This window comes from Cherax quadricarinatus, chromosome 78 (assembly GCF_038502225.1).
Source record: "Cherax quadricarinatus isolate ZL_2023a chromosome 78, ASM3850222v1, whole genome shotgun sequence".
NCBI lineage: Eukaryota > Metazoa > Arthropoda > Malacostraca > Decapoda > Parastacidae > Cherax > Cherax quadricarinatus.
The window spans coordinates 8,083,171-8,102,517 of NC_091369.1; the positions used below are offsets into that span (position 1 = coordinate 8,083,171).

The window sequence follows — 19,347 nt, forward strand, 5'->3', positions numbered from 1 at the left end:
AAACCTTTTTTGATGAAAATCACCCTCACACAGCTATTGCAAGCCGTGCTGGTGACTGTTACAATGACACTGTTGTGAACCACTTTAGACAAATCATAAAGGAACGAGAGGTACAGGCCACTATGGACAGATATGTTGTGCGAAAGAAGTCCAGTGACTCTGAAGCTGGTCCTAGTGGCATTAAAAGAAGAAGGGAAGTAACCCCAGAAAAGGACTTGCTACCTCAAGTCCTAATGGAAGGGGATTCCCCTTCTAAACACTAACACTCTCTCTCCCCTCCTCCCATCCCATCAATCATCACCAGATCTTCAATAAAAGTAAGTGTCATGTAATTGTGCATGCCTTTTTCAGTTTGTGTGTACTAAAATTAACATTTTTTTGTGGTAAAAAAAATTTTTTTTTCATACTTTTGGGTGTCTTGCACGGATTAATTTTATTTCCATTATTTCTTATGGGGAAAATTAATTCGCATAGCGAACATTTCGCATAACGGCCAGCCCTCTTGTATGGATTAAGTTCGCTATGCGGGGGTCCACTGTACTTGCAACATCTGCCACATTGCTCCTCTATCCACTCTATCATATGCCTTTTCTAAATCCATAAATGCAATAAAAACTTCCCTACCTTTATCTAAATACTGTTCACATATATGCTTCAATGTAAACACTTGATCTACACATCCCCTACCCACTCTGAAACCTCCTTGCTCATCTGCAATCCTACATTCTGTCTTACCTCTAATTGCTGCTATGTCTACATATTCCATCATCTCATTAACTGGCTTCCCTGCCAGTTCTCTGTCCCACTGAACCTCATTCAGGAAGTTTCTCATTCCTGTGTAGCCCCCTTTCCTGTACTTTGGTTTCATTTGTCCTGGCCTTCCTGCTTCCCCCTCCACTTGTAGCTCTACTATGTATTCGAAGCTCAAAAGCACATGATCGCTGGCCCCAAGGGGTCTTTCATATGTGATGTCCTCAATATCTGCACTACTCAAGGTGAATACTAAGTCCAGTCTTGCTGGTTCATCCTCTCCTCTCTCTCTTGTAGTGTCCCTTACGTGTTGGTACATGAAGTTTTCCAGTACCACCTCCATCATCTTAGCCCTCCATGTATCTTGGCCCCCATGTGGCTCCAAGTTCTCCCATTCGATCTCCTTGTGATTAAAGTCGCCCATGATCAGGAGCTTTGCCCTGCATGCATGAGCTCTTCTGGCCACTGCAGCCAGTGTGTCAACCATCGCTCTATTGCTCTCGTCATACTCTTGCCTTGGCCTCCTGCTGTTCTGTGGTGGGTTATACATCACTGCAATTATCACCTTGGGACCACCAGAGTGAAGCGTTCCCGCTATGTAATCACTTTCTTCTCCGCTGTCTCCTCTCTCCAGCTCATCAAAATTCCATCAGTGTTTGATCAGCAATGCCACTCCTCCACCCCCCCTGTTCCTTCTGTCTTTTCTCAGGATCTGGTATCCCGCTGGAAAGATGGCATCTGTTATCATACCTGTAAGCTTGGTTTCTGTGATCTCTATGATGTCTGGTGATGCCTCTTTGACTCTTTCGTGCCACTCCTCCCAATTGTTTGTTATTCCATCAGCGTTTGTGTACCATACCTTCAGTTTCCTCTCCAACACTGTGGTTTGGGGGGCCTGTGGGGGTGGGAGATCTGGTAGCATACTGTGGGATTCTATGGTTGGGGGTTGGGTGGAAGCTGTGGGTATGGATTGTATTGTGTGTTGGGATGGTGTGATAGGTTGTGGGGTTCTGAGGATAGTTGTGTGTGTGCTTGCCCTTGCTGCTCTGTTCTGCTCTGACTGACCTCTGCTGGTTCCATCCTTGTCTCCTTTCCTAGCTCCTTTCGCTTTTTTGTCCTCTCCCTCAGCTGCTGTCTCTCTGTGTTCTGTCTCTGTCTAGGAACACCTTCTTGTACTCTTCCGAGCTTTTCAACCGTGGTTTCTCTTGGAGGATCCTGTTCCGCACTGTTTCTGTCCTGAGAATCAGCTTGATCGGTCGGTTTCTCCCCTTCAAGTACCCCCTATTCTCTGAAAATTTACAATCTCATCCATGTCTTCTCCCCCTATTTCCGTGATGATTTTCTCAATCTCCTTTCTTTCTTCCTGCCGTCTTTCAGTGTGTGTCCTTTCCTCTCTCTCCCGAAGCCCATGGATAATCACTGATTTTGCCCTTTCCTCCTCCCATTGCCTCTCCCTCTGTGACTCTAGTTCCTGTCTGTATGTGGTCATTTTCTCCCTTGATTTTTCCAGTGGCTCTTGGTAGCATGGTTGTGCCTCAGCATTCGACCTATCTCCCTCTCCATCTGCACCCATCTGCTCTTCCCTTCCACTCCCTGGCCCTTCTTTGCAGGCTGATATGACCTTAGCATAATTCATATCTCCTTCCTTCCTGTTCAGCCTCTCATCATCGTATGGTGTGTCTTCTCTGGTCACTACCCCTGAGACTTGCTTCAGCCTGTTTACCTCAAATTCTAGGACCTTTACCCTGGCTACTGCAGTTTCAACTTGTGCCTCCCAATTCTTTGTCCTTCTCCAACCTCTTTTCCCATTTCATAGAGAGCTCTTTCTCCATTTTTTCAGAAAGCTCTCCTAATTTTCTCTCCCATTCTTGCTCTATCCTTTTCCACTGTTCCTCCATCCATTCCTCCCTACTAGTACCATTGTCATCTGATCCCCGATTCCTGCAGGTCCCATTTTTTTTTTTGTGAAGAGAGAAAGAGAAAAGAAAAGGGGAGAGAGTGAGAGATAGGGAGAGAGAGAAGGGACCTAGAAGGAGGGAAAAGAAGGGAAGGGAAAAAGAGGAGAAAGTGAGAGGGGGAAGGGAAAGAGAAAGAGAGAGGGGAGTGGGGGTAAAGGGGAAGGGAGAGGGGAAAAGGGAAAAGGAAAAGAGAGAGAAATAAGAGAAAAAGGAGGAAAAGGAGAGAGAGAGAAAGGGGGGGAGGAGGAGAGAGAGGAAGAGAGAGAAGAGAGAGGAAAGGAGAGAGAAGAGAGAGAGAGAGAGAGGAGAGAGAGAGAGGAGGAGAGAGAGAAGAGAGAGGAGAGAAGCGAGAGAGGCGAGAGGAGAGAGAGAGAGAGAGAGAGAGAGAGAGAGAGAGAGAAAGAGAGAGGGGAGGAGAGGGGGAGAGAGAGGGAGAGAGAGGGAGAGAGAGAGAGGGAGAGAGAGAGAGGAAGAGAGAGAAAAAGGAGAGAAGGAGAGAGGAGAGAGAGGGAGAGAGAGGGGAGGAGAGAGAGGAGAGAGAGAGGAGAGAGAAGAGAGAGAGAAGAGAGAGGGGAGAGAGGGGAGAGGAGAAGGGGAGAGGAGAGAGAGGGAGAAAAAGAGAGAGGAGAGAGCGAGAGGGGAGAGAGAGAAGCGAGAGCGAGAGAGAGAGAAAAGAGAGAGAGAGAGAGAGAGAGAGAGGGAAGAGAGAGAGGAGGGGGAGAGATGGGGGAAAAAGGGAAAAATTATAGGTCACTTCACAGGAAGGTGTAAAATCCTGTATATGTGTGTGTTGTTTGTTGTGTGTTTGTTTGGGTTTTGTGTGTGTGTGTGTGTGTGTGTGTGTGTGTGTGTGGTTTTGTGTGTGTGTGAGATAAGATAAGATTTTGTTGGGTTTTTAACTTGGAGGGTGCCACCCAGGATAACCAAGAAGTCAGTCGTCATCGGGACTGTCTCTTATTTCCATTGGGTCCTTAATCTTGTCCCCAGGATCGACCCACACCAGTCGACTAACCCCAGGTACCTATTTGCTGCTGTGAACAGGACAACAGGTGTAGAAGCGTGTAAATGTTCCACCGCCGAGTCAACCCGGGCCCTCCGGGGTTGGCGGGGCTTTGCCACCAGAGCCCCGGGCCTGTGTTGCGCATATGTGTGTGTGTGTGCATGTGTGTGTGTGTGTGTGTGTGTGTGTGTGTGTGTTGTGTGTGTGTGTGTGTGTGTGTGTGTGTGTGTGTGTGTGTGTGGTGTGTGTGTGTGTGTGTGTGTGTGTGTGTGTGTGTGTGTGTGTGTGTGTGTGTGTGTGTGTGTGTGTGTGTGTGTGTGCTACAGCTTTCAAATGCCTAACAGCAGAGCTGTTCTCACCTAGTCTGTGCATATGTTTATGTAAACAGTCCTTATTTCCCACGTATGTACTACATATGTATTGTATATGTACCCGATCTCTTGGTTTTCCCCCTGTACTGTCTTATCGTTTAAATTACATTAAAAATAAATACACTAAACCGCCTATATGCACTTACTCTAAATTCTATTAAATGCCAGTAAATGCTGCTATTCTAATTCTGATAGCTCGAGGAGTGACCCCAATTCCAGCTAGAGACAGGTACTATTGACCCCATGCAACTCCCAAAATAGGTGAATATTCTGCGGCTGGCAGTGGAGTACGTTGCGGGGCTATCCTGTCCCAGAAGTTGAAGAAGTTTGATGCTACTCAGTAATTTTCCACTAACTTCCTGTATGCACTATAGTCTCTAGCTCTTCTAATTTTTCACTCCTCACGTTTTACTGACACATCATAAAATCTCTTATCTCCCCGGTCTTGAGTGCACTATTCTTCAAATACCCACTGCGTTATTATGGCAACACTATTTAAGCCCCGACACAACCGTTCACCCTTCAACGGCCCCCACTAAACACTCAGCAATATTTCCTTTGTTTTCTTTTTTGTGATCACTTATATTTCCTTTTTGGGCTTAAGTGATTATATGCACTCTTACGTGCACACGCCTATATCCCCACACTATTCCTTATGGCACAGTCAGAAATTACCACAAAAAAACCGACTCAAACCGTGTGACTCCTCCTGAGGTGGGCGGCGGGTTTTTGTTTGTTAGGTAAGCCGTTCTCACTAGTAGAGGCTGTTGAAGTTGATTTCAGGTCTGTACCAAGATACTCTTGTGTTGCAGTGTCTGACAGATTGAACATTAAAATGGTATAAAATACCAACAGGTATTTTATACCATTTTAATGTTTATATATATATATATATACAGTGGACCCCCGCATAACGATGGCATCGCATAGCGATTTTTCCGCATAACGATTACTTTATCGCAAAATTTTGCCCATACCCCTTAAAAACCCGATACGATTTTAGTCCAGACCGCGTCAATGTCCCTCAGGCCTCACATGTGCCCCTCCGTCCCCTTGTTTCAGCCAGCCTCATGGTAACATCCAAGCATACACTCAATATTTGGTATTTTTACAGTATTTTTTGGTGCTGTTTCTGGAAAATAAGTGACCATGGGCCCCAAAAACTTCATACAACCCTACACCTCAAAGGGTAAGAATTACTATAGAGATGAAGAAAGAATAATTGATAAGTATGAAAATGGAGTCGTATGCCACCTAGTCAAGCTGTACAAGAAACCCCAATCAACCATCGCTACTATTGTGGGCCCCAGAAGAAGCAATAAAAGAGGCTGTTCTTGCCAAAGGTTCAACTGTTTTTTGAAACAAAGATCCCCAATTGATGGAAGATGTTGAGAGACTCTTATTGGTGTGGATAAATGAAAAACAGATGGCAGGAATGCGTCTCTCAGCGATCATATGTGAAAAGGCTAGGAAGTTGCATGGATTTAATTAAAAAATGCCTGCAACTAGTGATGATGTGAGTGAATTTAAGGCCAGCAAAGGTTGGTTTGAGAGATTTAAAGCGTAGTGGCATCCATAGTGTGATAAGGCATGGTGAGGCTGCCATTTCCCGGCCCCAAGCGGCTGAAAATATGTGCAGGAATTCAAAGGTACATAGAAACTGAAGGACTGAAACCTGAACAAGTGTTTAATTGTGATGAAACAGGCCTGTTCTGGAAGAAAATGCCAACAGGACCTACATTACTCAGGGGGAAAAGGCCTCCCAGGACATAAGCCTTTGAAGACAGGCTTACTTTGTTGATGTGTGCCAATGCTCGGTGATTGCAAGTGAAGCCTTTATTAGTGTATCACTCTGAAACTCCCAGGCGTTCAGGCAAAGAATGTCCTCAAGGATAATTTTTATTGCTGTGGAGGGCAAACAGTAAGGCATGGGTCACTGGGGAAATTTTTTCTATAACTGGTTACCCCATGCTTTTTGCCCCCAATGTGAAAAATTACCTAACTGAAAAAGATTAGAACAAGGGTGCCTCTGGTGTTAGACAATGCCCCTGGTCATCCTAGGCGTGGCAGAGCGACTTTATGGGACATGGGGCTTCATTAAGGTGAAGTTTTTGCCTCCTAATACCACTCCTCTCCTGCAGCCCATGGACCAGCGGGTTATTTCCAACTTCAAAAATGTACAAAGCTCTGTTTGAAAGGTGGGTTTGTTTACCTCAAAAATCAACGCTCTAAAAAGTTTTGGAGATCCCTTTTAAAATCCTCAATTTGTAAACCTAATGGTGGCTTGGGAGAGTGACTAAAAGGACCTTGAACTCTGCTTGGGAAACTGTGGCCAAAAATTTTGTAGACAAAGGATTTTTGAAGGGTTTGAGGCTAACCCTGAGAATCCTGTGCCAATTGAGGATCCATTTTGGCTTGGGAAAGTCCTTGGGGTTGGAGGTTGAGTGAGGATGTGGAAGAGTTGGTGGAGGGGGACAATGAAACTAACCACTGATGAGCTGCTAGATCCTTCAACAGCAAGAGGCACACCTGAGGTTGCCGGAGGAGGAGAGGTTTAAGAAGTTGCCTACTTCAAAGATTAGAAATCTGTGCAAAGTGGCAATCAAACCTTCATGGATGAAAATCACCCTCACACAGCTATTGCAAGCCGTGCTGGTGATTATTACACTGACAATGTTGTGAAACACTTTAAGCAAGTCATAAAGGGCAGAGGTACAGGACTATGGACAGATATCTTGTCAGAAAAAGTCCAGTGACTCTGAAGCTGGCCTAGTGGCATTAAAAAAGAAGGAAATAACCCAGAAAAGGACTTCTACCTCAGAGTCCTAATGGAAGGATTCCCCTTCTAAACACTAACACACTCTCTCCTCCTCCCATCCCATCAATCATCACCAGATCTTCAATAAAGTAAAGTTCATTTAATTGTGCATGCCTTTTTCAGTTTGTATTATTAAAATTAACATTTCATGTGGTAAAAAATTTTTTCATCTTTGGCGTCTTGCGGATTAATTTTATTTCCATTATTTCTTATGGGAAAATTGTTGCATAACGATTATTTGCATACGATGAGCCCTCTTCAGTTAAAATCGTTAACCAGTCCCCTGGTTATATATATATATATATATATATATATATATATATATATATATATATATATATATATATATATATATATATATATATATATATATATATATATATATATATATATATATATATATATATATATATATATATATATATATATATATATATATATATATATATATTATATATATATATATATATAATATATATTTATATATATATATATATATATATATATATATATATATATATATATATATATATATATATATATATATATATATATATATATAAATAATTTTTTTTCAAAAAAGTTGGCTTTTTTTGTGTGTGTGTGTGTGTTGTGTGTGTGTGTGTGTGTGTGTGTGTTGAGGGGGTGGGTAGTGGGTAGTATTTGGGGTAGTAGTAGTTTTTATTATTAGTTGTTAATTATTGTTAGTTTTTTTGGGTTGTTAGTTAGTTTAGAAAAAATTGCACCACTGTATACTGGGATGCTCCCTGGTATAATATTAAACAAAATACAATTACCCAAAGTATTTACAAATATTCAAAGTAATTAATTTAAATAAAACCCCAAATACTGTACAGGGGAGCGTGTTTATACAGAAAATTAGGTTGGCTAAAGCAGTAAAATAAAAAACCATAAAGTGAAACATAACCTTTTTTGCATTTTCAAATCATATAAAGCCTGTAACAACATGTTTATATCATATTTTAAATGAACATTGAGCCGGGCCCAAAAAAAATGTTTTAAAGTACACATTCCTTACCTTAAAATTTTTTCACCCCTTAGCTTACAGTGAGTGGTTAATATTTTACTGTGAAAATCTGAATAAATGAAGAAGGGGTAAACTGAAAACTGCTATTAGCAAAATGCTGTAAAGAGGGCAAAGGGCCCCCTCCTGTTTTTCACTAGCCCACCTATCAGCTTCCAGATTTTCAATACATGACATATATCGACAAATTTTTTTTATCTCTTTAAAAAAAAAATGTATTCAAAAAAATTTTTAAAAAAGTAATAAAACAAAAATTAATACATCCCTGCTTGGTTTAAAAGGTTTTAAAAACGTTTGGAAAACTTGATCTTATTCTAAAAAAACTCCCAATGAGCGTTGGGAGGGACAAAAAATCAAAAATTTCAGCAGAATCAAAACATCAAAAGGCCCAGTACGAAAATCATCTACACATGATTGCCTGAAACATGTGTGGTTAAATGGAAATTTTTAGTGAACTTTCCATTGAAAAAAGATACAAATAAAAATATCCCAGGAAAATGTCCTTCTACCGGTGGTGGGAAATTTTTCATCAGAAACAGCAAAATATTTTCCCCCAGACATGGGCAAAGACATTCTGCTGGCCTGTGGAGCTAGGTTTCACACCTCATTTGGGTATCATTGACAGTAATATTCAATATTCAATTCCATGCCCTTTTTTAAAAAAAAAGCCCTTTTATTTATTTTCATTTTTCATACAAAAAAAAAATCAGTTCAGTAATTAAATCAAATTCCATGCCTACTTACTGCTAGGCATATTTAAAATTTGTAAATCACCTTGCAAATGCACTTCAAAAATAAACTTTTTAAAAAAAAAAGAAAATTTTAAATGGAAACATTTGTCCCAATTTTTCCCACCATAAAAAAATACTTACTTTAAAATTGGTTTTTTTGTTTTTAAATAATACGTATTTTATCATATGGGAAAGTGTTGAATGATGGTAAAAGTATTTTTTTGGGTCACCCCTGCCCCGTGGGAAAAGGGCCCACATTTTAAAAAAAAAAAATATGGTTTCAATTTGTCCTGCAAAAGAAACTGTTTGTTTTTTTTCCCAGTGAAAACCCTTTGATCTCCATGAAAAAAAATTTTTCCCCTTTAATTACTTTGTTTAAGGAATAAATTAAAATTTGAAAATTAAATTACCAAAGTTGTGAGAAACACAGCTGAAAAATTACCTTTGCTGAAAAAAAAGAAAGCAGTCACTCCCCCTTTAAAATACAGAGTTCCATTCCTAGGGTTTGTTAAAAAATAATTTTGTTGTTAAGGAAGGAGCATACTATAATGGTAGTGGGGTTTATGCCCAACCATCTCCGATATTGTTTTAATGCCCTTTTTCCCCATTTATAACATTTCTATATATTTGAAAATTTTTTAAAGTAGTGTTTGTATACTGTATTAAACCAGAAAAAGGGGAAATCACCCTCTAAATACATTATTTAAAAATGCTTTACTGGTCAGGGGAACTAAGAAAGGTCCAGTCGGGAAATACCCCGCAAGTGGGGAAAGGGGCAATAAAAAATTTAAATTATTTTTAAGAGGTAAAAAATTTTTTGTGGAGAAAACTAAATTCTGGGGGGAAAAAAACAATTTTTTTTGGAAAAAAACAATTTTTTTTAAAAAACTAACAATTTGGGGGAAATAAACCAACAATTTGGGGAAAAAACAAATCTTGGGGGAAAAAGGAAAATCTCTGTAAAAATTTAAAAATTTGGGGAGAAAACAAAATAAATTCCCTTTAACCAACAAGGGAAGAAAACTTATGAGGAGTAGCCATTTTTTATGTTTTTTCTTGAGAAGCACTTCATATGCAAAGGTTTTCTCAGAGAGTTATTATTTTTTTTGAGAACCAATTCAGTTTTTTCTGAGACTTTTGGGGTTCTTGCCCCCGGATCACCGGAAAATGGATCTTTTTCATGCCCCCTAAAACCTAAAAAGAGGAAAATAAATGATTCAAAAAGCTGGATGATTCAGACAATACCAAAAAAACAAACTTGTTGAAAATGGTAAAAAAACCCCGAAAGTTGATGAGTAAGACATGTGCAAATTGGGACTTTATTGGGAAAGTTTCCCCCTAATTGGGGTTTCTTCAGTAAAATAAAAACAGCATGTGTAGAAAAGCAGAGATGAACCATCATTGATGGACGGGTAACATCATCTTTACTTGCTCCCCTTCTTCTGTATTTGACGGAAGCCTACTGTGTTAAAAAAAATGTTTAAACAATAAAGATACCCAAACCCTTTGCCTTTTCTTATCAAAAAACAAATTAAAAAAGATGCCTAAAAAAATTTCCTTTTTAAAAAAGGAAAAAAAATTTAAAGGAAAAAGAATAAAATAAAAATTGACCATTTAAAGTTTAACGATAAAATTTTTATACCCCCTAACAAAACCTTTTTTAAAAAATAAACATAAATTAAACCCAAAATTTATATGACCAAAAAGGGAAAAACAGATACCCAATTGGTGACTGGGTGAACTTAAATGCATTTAATAGTGGAAATTTTTTTATGCCAAATAATGTTTTAATACATGAAAAACATTTTTTTGTACCACTTAAAAAAAAAAAATTTTTATTTGAATCTAAATGAGATTTTTAGTCAGGATCATAAAATAACAGAAATTTGTAAAAAATGCCCTTTGTCCATTGGGGTTTAACCAAATGACCAGTGGTTTTTTGTCTTATTTTTGGATCCATTATTTTGAGGTCTGTTAAAATGGGATTTCCCAATGTATACTCTAATTCAAAATATTTTTTTTAATAAATCATGTTTAAATACCATGGCAGAGTAAAAGAGAAAACAAACCCATCATTCATTTTATTGTTGTTTTCCAGAAACCCAAAGGATGGCACAAAAAAAAATTTTTTTTCCCAAAATCACAACATACATTCACACACACAAAAAAAAAAAAAATACCTAAATTTTTTTAAAAAAAAGGGTATTTTTAAACCTAATATAAGACCCCTTTTAGACTAAATAGTGAAATCCTAATAACAGGGAAAACCCCGTCTGCTTCATGAGAGTTTTCCTTTTACCGGAATGAATTTTCCTTTTTGGGGTTAGGTTTTTCACCCAAAGGGAAAATAGAGTGTTTCCCCCTTTTCCCTTTGGGAACGCATAAATTCCCCCCATTTCCTGGTGCCTATGTACTAAAAATGTCTTTGAAAAAGGGTAAACTCAGCCCTGGCCCAGCCCCCTCAACTATGATCAGTTGTATAGGCATTATGGATTTGCATTTCCCCATTAACATAAAATGAAAACCAGCCCGGGTTTGAAAATGGGTTTAGATTTTTAAAAGAAAACCCATATCTCAAAAAGATTAAATACTAACATTTTTACTATATATTTATAAATAAGTGTAAAATGTATAATTATGTACTATATAAATATGATGTACAGTATACATACATATATGTCCCTTTGTCCCATGGAAAATATTTTTGTTGACTTACAGTAACCAAATAAAATAAATTATTTACCTGATATCCATAGACTGGGGGGTGTTGTTGGAAAGAATTTTTAAAACTTTTGGGGCAGTTGTTCAGGCCCTGGTCCTTTGCAGTGTTTTAAGAACGGGAAATGAGGACATCCTAAAAAGGCTATCTGGTGGCGGGGTCAGGTGCCCCAGGGTTAAAGAACTGCTTTTATTCCCCGGGACTTTATAAACTGTAAAAAAAAAAAATTCATAACGATGCATAACTTTTTTTTTTTTAGAATATTAAAGGGGGAAAGCTCTGCCTGTAAGGGGTCATAAATTTCGGGGGAAAGGGGAATTTTATCGGGGTTTGACCAGACTCGGGAAAGAGCCCCAATTCCAGCCCAAAAAACCTGTTATCTTTTTAACCATAAAAGGGCCCCTAGAAAACAGTGAGGAATTTTAGAATCATCCAAGGGAAAAGTAGGGGGGCCATTGGTATACAAAGAGAAAACAAAAAATGACTGGAACCCAAGACTGTTAACAGCCCCCCATCAGGCAAAAGGAAAATTACCAATAGACCCTGGCCCCCTTTCAAGGGGCCGGACAGATACCCAAAATCGGCTCAATCAGCCAGGCTGTGGTTCCCACTGGATATGTGGGCCAGCAAAAAAGCCTGGTTGACCCGGAAAAAAACCCCAAGGGGGCCGGGGGTTTTAAAGGTCCCCCAAACCCACCCCCAAAATTGAGGGAAGGGGAAATAATTTTAACCCAAGAAAAAAAAATTTTAATTCTGGTTTTTATCTACCAAAAAATATTTAAGGGGTTTTCCGGGAAAGGTTGGGATGGTTAAACTTCGGCAAGGAAACAGATTGGTTCCCTTCTGTTTTTCAAAGACTTTAGTATTTTTTTTCCCGGTTGAAATTTACTTGCAGGGGTTTTCACCTGTTGGTTTCCTTTTGCTGGGGGGGAAAGGGGGGGGGGGAGGAAATCAAAGCCCCTTTGAAAAAGGGGGTTAGGAACCTAAAAAGGGGAGACAAAAGGGGGCCCATGCCCCCAAAAAGATGTTTTAAAGAGGCAGTTCACCTGGGAAGAAAAAGACCTGTGAAAAGAAAATTTTTAATTTCCCCCAAATTATTTGATGGTTTCCCCCTCCCCCAGGTAAATTACCCCTTTTCCCCCTTTTTGGTTTTAAAATTATTATTAAATTTTCGGGGGTTACCCAAACCCCACGGGGATTACAAAGCCGGGAGGAATAGGAAAGCATTCAGACTAGATTAAAAATTTTACCCTTTATCCTGGGGAATTAGTATACCTGGGGGGGGTTTTGGGGGGTCAATGCCCTCACCCCTTTTTAGATAACGGGGCCTTTTTTACAGGGATCGGGCCTGATAAAAGACGTTACCATTACCCAACACCAAACCCCCAAGGGCCAAACCCAAAGCCCAGTTGGTCGGGGAACGGTTTAAGGTTCCCCCGGCTCCTTTTTGAAGAAAATTGAGGGTATGGGAAGATTCAGTCTTGGTCCCTGACATTTATTGGGGTTATTTGCGACTATTTCCCCCTTGTTTTTCTTGAAAAGGAAAAGGATTTCCATGGGGATTTTTGGGACTAGTCCCCTGGTTTTTTCAAGTGAAATTTTTGGGATCTTTCCACCATTATGTGGATCAAGGATTCCAACTGTTCCCAATTTTGGTGCTTTATTGTACTTATAGGGCATGAAATTTCCCTTTTATATTCCCCAGGCCTGCTTTTTTCCCCCAAATTTAAGGGGGCCCATTAGTGTAAAAAAATTCCAGCCTAAAAGTGATTTAAAGATAATATCAGTGGCCTGGCATCCCTTAGTTTTAAAGGTTTCCCATTATCCATCCTATCTTTTCCCTGGGGGGTAGAGATTTGTTATGATCTTTAAAAGCGGATTCTATACATAACACCCCCCAGGTCCTTCACATTATTTTTTTGGTTTATTGTGTATTTGGAATTTATTTTTTTTCCCCAATTATTTTTCTTTTCCCTCCATTTTTCCAAGTGGAGTAATTAAAATTTTGTTTTCTTGAATTTGGTTTGTTTTTAAACCCAAAAAGACTTGGGAAAGTTTTTTTTGGGAAAATTTGCAGGGCTAAATTGATGACATTGCCATAAAAATTTCCCGGGGTATATCACGGGGACAGTGCCCCATCTCTGCGATATGGGGATGAGGGAAAGGGAGGGGAGAAAAGTCCTTTTACCTTGTAACAAAACTTTTCCCCGAAGTTTCCAAACTTTTTTGTTTACTATTACTCTGTTTTTTTTTTTTAAGGAAATTATAGAGCCATCTCCCAAATTTTCCCCCCGATTTTTTTTAACACTTTTTGAAAAAATTACCTGATCACAGTTGTAAAAGGCTTTCACAGTCTTTGTATACCATCTGCATTTTTTTTTCCCGGGGGCACCAAAAAATCACAAGGGGGTTAAGAAAATAAAATTAAGAGAACCTTTTTTTTTTCAAAACTGAAAAATCTTTTTTCATAATTTTTTTAATTTTTTGTCACATATATTTACCATTTATATTATTTGTAATACTGTATATTTTTGTAAATATTTTTTGGGTCAAATTAATTGTCCAGGGTAAGATTTTCCTTTATTATCTTGGCCCCCTTTAAACTAAAAGCACACTATTTTGGGGTCCCCCCGGGTCTCATTATCATAACCCCAGAAACAAAGGGGTCCTGGAATGGCCCTCAGTTAAAACTTTACAAGTTTTTAAATTTATTTTTTGGGAAAAATGCAAAACCCCTTGGGTTTCAGTGCAGGGGCAATGGAAGGAATAAATTTGACCCAAGGGAAATAAAGTGAAATTCCCCTTTGATCATGAGCCCTCACGGGCATTATACCCCCCTTAGTATAGCTCTGCTATATCTTAATTTTTATCCAGCATTAGTCACTGTATGTGGTGTTAAATGCATTTTGCAGTCCAAAAAAATGTATTTCATCTATTCCCCCCTGCATCAAGGCCCAAAACATTACGGGGTTGATCCACGTGAGTTAAGGCCTTAATAAGTGTCTCATGGGAATTTCTTTGGGAACCCTTTTTGAAGAACTCCAATAGATTTTAGACTTGGGCTCCCCATCCATGATAATTTTTTGTGGGGAAAACAATTTAAAATTTAAGAGCTTTCCTCTGGAATGGGGGGGGTTTGTTAGGTAAGGTTTTTTAGGGAAACCCGGGCAAGTGTTTCCTGAATCGGTCTTAGCTATACGATCGCAGCCGGGGCTTTTGGTCATCTATGGAGGCCTTCCACTGGCTGACCCGTCAACCACGTTAAAAAAATTGTATGATTTAAACCCTTAAATTGGTATAAAAGGAGGGGAATATGCATTTTTATGGGGGGAGGGGTAATTTTATTTAATCTTTATTCAAAAGCATTAATTCCCCAGGTCAAAAGCATCTGGAGAATGGGGGGATACTAGTTTGATCAGTGAGGGGGAAAAATTGGGTCCAACCTTGGGCAAGAGCCCTTTAAAGGCATCAAGGCACCAACCTTTAAAAAGGGTTATGATACCCGAAATCATGATGGTTTTCAGAATAAAGACCCCCCCAATTTTGTTCCCAAAACCTCTTCCTGACCATCTTCCTTAAGAATTTTTGAATTTGCCCGTTTGGGGTATTGATTTGTAGTTTTGTGCCCCAAATTCCCATCCCCCTTTTTGGAAAGTTGGAAAAAACATTATTATTTCCCACTATAACTTTTCTTTGTGTGTCCCAAATTTTAATTCAAGATCCCCAGCAAGGGCCAAAGACTGCCCCTTTTTTTTCATAATACATGGTATATCCTTTGGGCCCCCTGCTCTTTTTTGGGCCCTATAACAAAAGAACACCACCACCTTTCAAGGGTTTCTTCTAATTGGGGGGGTGGGGCTCAAAGGGGGTATAATGTTGGGCAGGAACTAAAATGTATTTGGACTGAAGCGCACTTTGGAAAAAAGGGTTTTCCCCCTTTAATATCCTTTATACCGCACACGTGCCCCTTTTACATTTGTTGGGGATTTTATACCCCCTTTAAACCTCTTTGGCAGGGGTTAAAAAAAGTTGATGTGTTTTAATTGAGGGTTTGGATGGGTTTTTCATTTGGTTTAAAAATACTTAAAAAATTTTGAAATTTTTCCCCCGTATAACTTAAGAATGTCACTTTTTCTCAACCTTTCCCAAATTTTAAATTGGGTTAATTAAGGGGGAGCTTGTAGGTCTGCTTGGGAGATGTTATTTAAAAAAAAAGGGGACCATTCTTACCCTTCTGAAGCATTGATGAAAAATTTAAAATACATTTTTTAGAATTTAACAACATTTTTTTAGTTACCCTTTTAACCATTTTAAATCCTACAAATTAAAGAATAAGTATAATTCAAACATTTATTTTTTCGATGCTATACTCCCGCATATCCTTTAAAAGCCAGATAACTGATGTAAAAAGTCATTAAAAACCACTCTAAATGATTTCCATTATATAACGGGGGGATTCCCCCCCGAAAATTAAACCCTTTTAACTTTCAAGCAAGCAAATTTGGGGGAATAATCTTTTGGAAAACCCCTACCTTTTACGAGGATTTTTGTATAAAATAATAATAATAATAATAATAATAATAATAATAAAAATTTAAAAAAAAATATATTTCCCTTTCAACGTTTCTGAAAATTAATTATTATTTAATTAAAAAAAGAAAAGCTTTAAACCCAAAAGGGGTATACAGCGCTGGGGCAGGGGGGAACGGGGGTTGGGTTTGGGAAAAAGGGGGGATGGGGTTAAGGGGTTTCGGGGAACAGCGGGGCAGGGAAAGGAGGGGTGAGGGGGAAAAGAACTGAGGGTAGAAAATGGAAATGCTGGGGTCATCAGAATTTGGGAAACCCAATTATACTTTAAAATGCCACTTTCAGAAAGTCACTTGTTATGCAGGATTTCGGGGAAATTAGGTGGGGTTTTTTTCCGGTGACCCACCAGTAGACTAACACCCCTAATTATTTCACCGCTAGGGGAACAGAGACAGCCCGGTATTTGGGGAAACCCCGGTTTTACCCCTATCGGGGACGAAACCCTGGGCCCCTTTTGAGAGCCGGGGTTGGGACCAATCCCAGCTACAAAAAAAAATGGCCTATTTTTGACAATTTTAACCCCAGCTCCGGGGCTCTGATCCACAGTTCCTGAGTCTTTTTGGGGGTGTTAAACTTCCCAAAAGCTCCCAGTGTGAAAAATTTAAGTCCTGGGGCTTTTAAACCTTTTCTTTCTCCTAAAAACCCCTTTGGGTTGAAGTATAGTCATGAGTCTGGATTAAGCCACAGCTGCTCTACCTGTTGGGTGGTTTGAGACAGCTACATCACCGGGGGACCGGGGGATAGGGGGGGGAATTGAGGTTATGGATGGGGGGGGTAAAGTCTAGTTTTTATTCATGAGGCCACGCTAAACTATTAGGGATCACGTAATGCTAGCTGATTATTATTATAATCATGGGGCGCGCCAAACCCGAGGAAGCAAAAATGAGTGAGTAGTCTGCACAGTAAGGCACCACCATGCACTTCCGTCGTACGGTATTCTAAGAAACGGTGGGGCTCCCCCCCAAAGGGCGGTTTATTTCCCCCCACACCCTTCAAAGACGGTGCCTTATACCTGGGAGAGAGCCTTGATCCGAGGAACTGGGCCACCCCGTTCCCCGGGGAAAGAAATATGATGCCCCATTCCCAAAAATCGATGATGACCCCCACAGGTTTAGCGATTCCCCCTAAATAATATGAATAATAATAATTATCTTAAGGAGAATTTGGGTTTAATTTTTCCCCGGGGAAAAGTATAAAATTCCCCAAGGGTCATACAGCCCCGGGTGGAAAAATACCATTTTTTTTCAAAAGGGGGAACTCTAGACCTTTTATCAAAGATTCCCCCAAATCACCCCACCCCTTTAAAAAAAAATTTTGTTAGTACGTGTAAGAGAGGGGGACTTTCAAAGGGGCCCCTGACCTCCTTTTCCCCCACCTATCATAAAACCTTTTATGATTTCCCCCCAATTTCCCGTGATACCTATACTAATGTATATCCCGGTAAAATTTATTTAGAATTGTTCTATCGGTAAAAGTGCTCTTTTTTAATCCAAAATTTACCTTCATTATCAAAAATAGTTTTAAACTGTAAAAAATTTAAAATTAAACTAAACTCGCCAAGTAAAATGCCCCACACATTTTTTGGGGTTTTACCTGTTGTGGCAATTTGCCCGTTTTTGGTATATAAGAATATCACCCCAAAAAAGGGGGAAAGTGTTAGGTAACTCAAAACCCAGTGACAAAAAAAAGTTTAGATTTTAAAAATTGAAAAAATTTTAAAATTTTATATATATATATATATATATATATATATATTTTATATATATATATATATATATATACCGAATGGTAAAATTGGTCAATTAGCAAAAAACTTTTAAAAAATTTCTCTTAACGTTAAAAAAACTGAGTATATATATTTTTTTTTTTAAGTAAAAAATTTAAAAATTTTGTAACAAAAAAACCTTTGAAAACTTACCCAATTAAACATAACAAGTGCAATTTAATTTAACCCAATCCCCCTAAATATATTTTAGGAAAATTTTTAAAAAAAATTTTAAAAATAAAAAACCAAGAAAATATTTTTTTCGTTAGGTTCAGAATGACTTTTTCGAAATTAATGCATACAAAATTTTCGCTTGCCTTTTTCGGCAAGAAGAGGGTTTCTATTTAAGGCAAAATCTTAAAACCTATTTTGGCAGAAAAACAAACACACACACACACACACACACAACCCCAAAACACACACAACCAAAAACAAACACACACAGTAATTGGCCCATACTGGAACAAATCCAGTCTGGGAAACCACACCTGGTTAAACACTCAAAAAGAGAAAGTACAAAGGGTTTTCAACAAGGCTGTTTCCCCGAGCTCAGGGGAAAGTCTAGGGGAAAAAGGGTTGGGGAAAACGGGCTGACGACACTGGAGGACAGAAAGGTCAGGGGGGACAAGGGTAACGACATACAAGATTTGCGGGAATAGACAAAGGGGGGAAAGTGGATGTTCCAGAGGGGGGGAAAGAAACAAGGGGGCACAACTGGAAGCTGAAGCTCAGACGAGCCCCAGGGGCGTTAGGGATTTCTTCAGCCTTTGGGGTTGCCCAAATGGAATAGCCTGAAAAAGGGAAAAGGGGCAGGAACCATCTTTGTTTTTAAAAAGAGGTTTACAAACTCAGGGAAACCAAAAGAGAAAAGGGCCAGTAAAAGGTTTTAGTGAAGAGGGGAGAGGGCTGAGTTCGACCCCGCAAACCCCAATTAGGTGAGTACAATTGGGGGGAGGCACACACACACACACACAAACTAAAAAAAAAAAAAAAAAAAAAAAAATATATATATATATATATATATATATATATTTATATATATATGCCAACTGCATACCACCTTTACACCACAAGTAGAAAATCTTTAACCCCAAAAAGGGGGGTTAATGTAAATTCAGTGAAATACAAAGGTCCCAAAAGGGAAATTACATTGATTTTTGAGTTTGCTGAGTTACATCTATATATTGGGAAATTTCATTTTTGTGGCCCCTACAGCCATGGGCCTCAAGAAAACCCAAAAAAATTCATTTTTTACTATGTAAAATGGACTAAACTTTGGGGTTTATAGGGGAAGGGGGGAAGCAAATTTAGTGGCCGGAGAGAGGGGGCTGAGTGGCCCCACAATGAGCTTTTTCATCAGGTTTAATGGTTTAAAAATGAAACCCGATCCACAGTGTTGTGCTGGCCCTCACTATACTTTTGCATCATTCCTTCCCTTGAAAAAATATATATATATATATATATATATATATATATATATACACAAATATATATACCTAGAATTCTTAACGGATCTTTTTTTTTCCCAAAACCTACTGGAAAATGCTTGTGTTTTTAAAGGTTCAACCAGGGAGGTATGAAAAATTACCCAAGGGCTGGTGAA

The 19,347-nt window shown here is 39.0% G+C and overlaps 1 protein-coding gene across 1 annotated transcript in view; it reads right to left on the reverse strand.

Annotated features, from left to right (window-relative positions):
• Window positions 1–19,347, reverse strand: part of Fancd2 — an 88,743-nt gene that overhangs the window by 35,274 nt on the left and 34,122 nt on the right. The window lies entirely within an intron of this gene.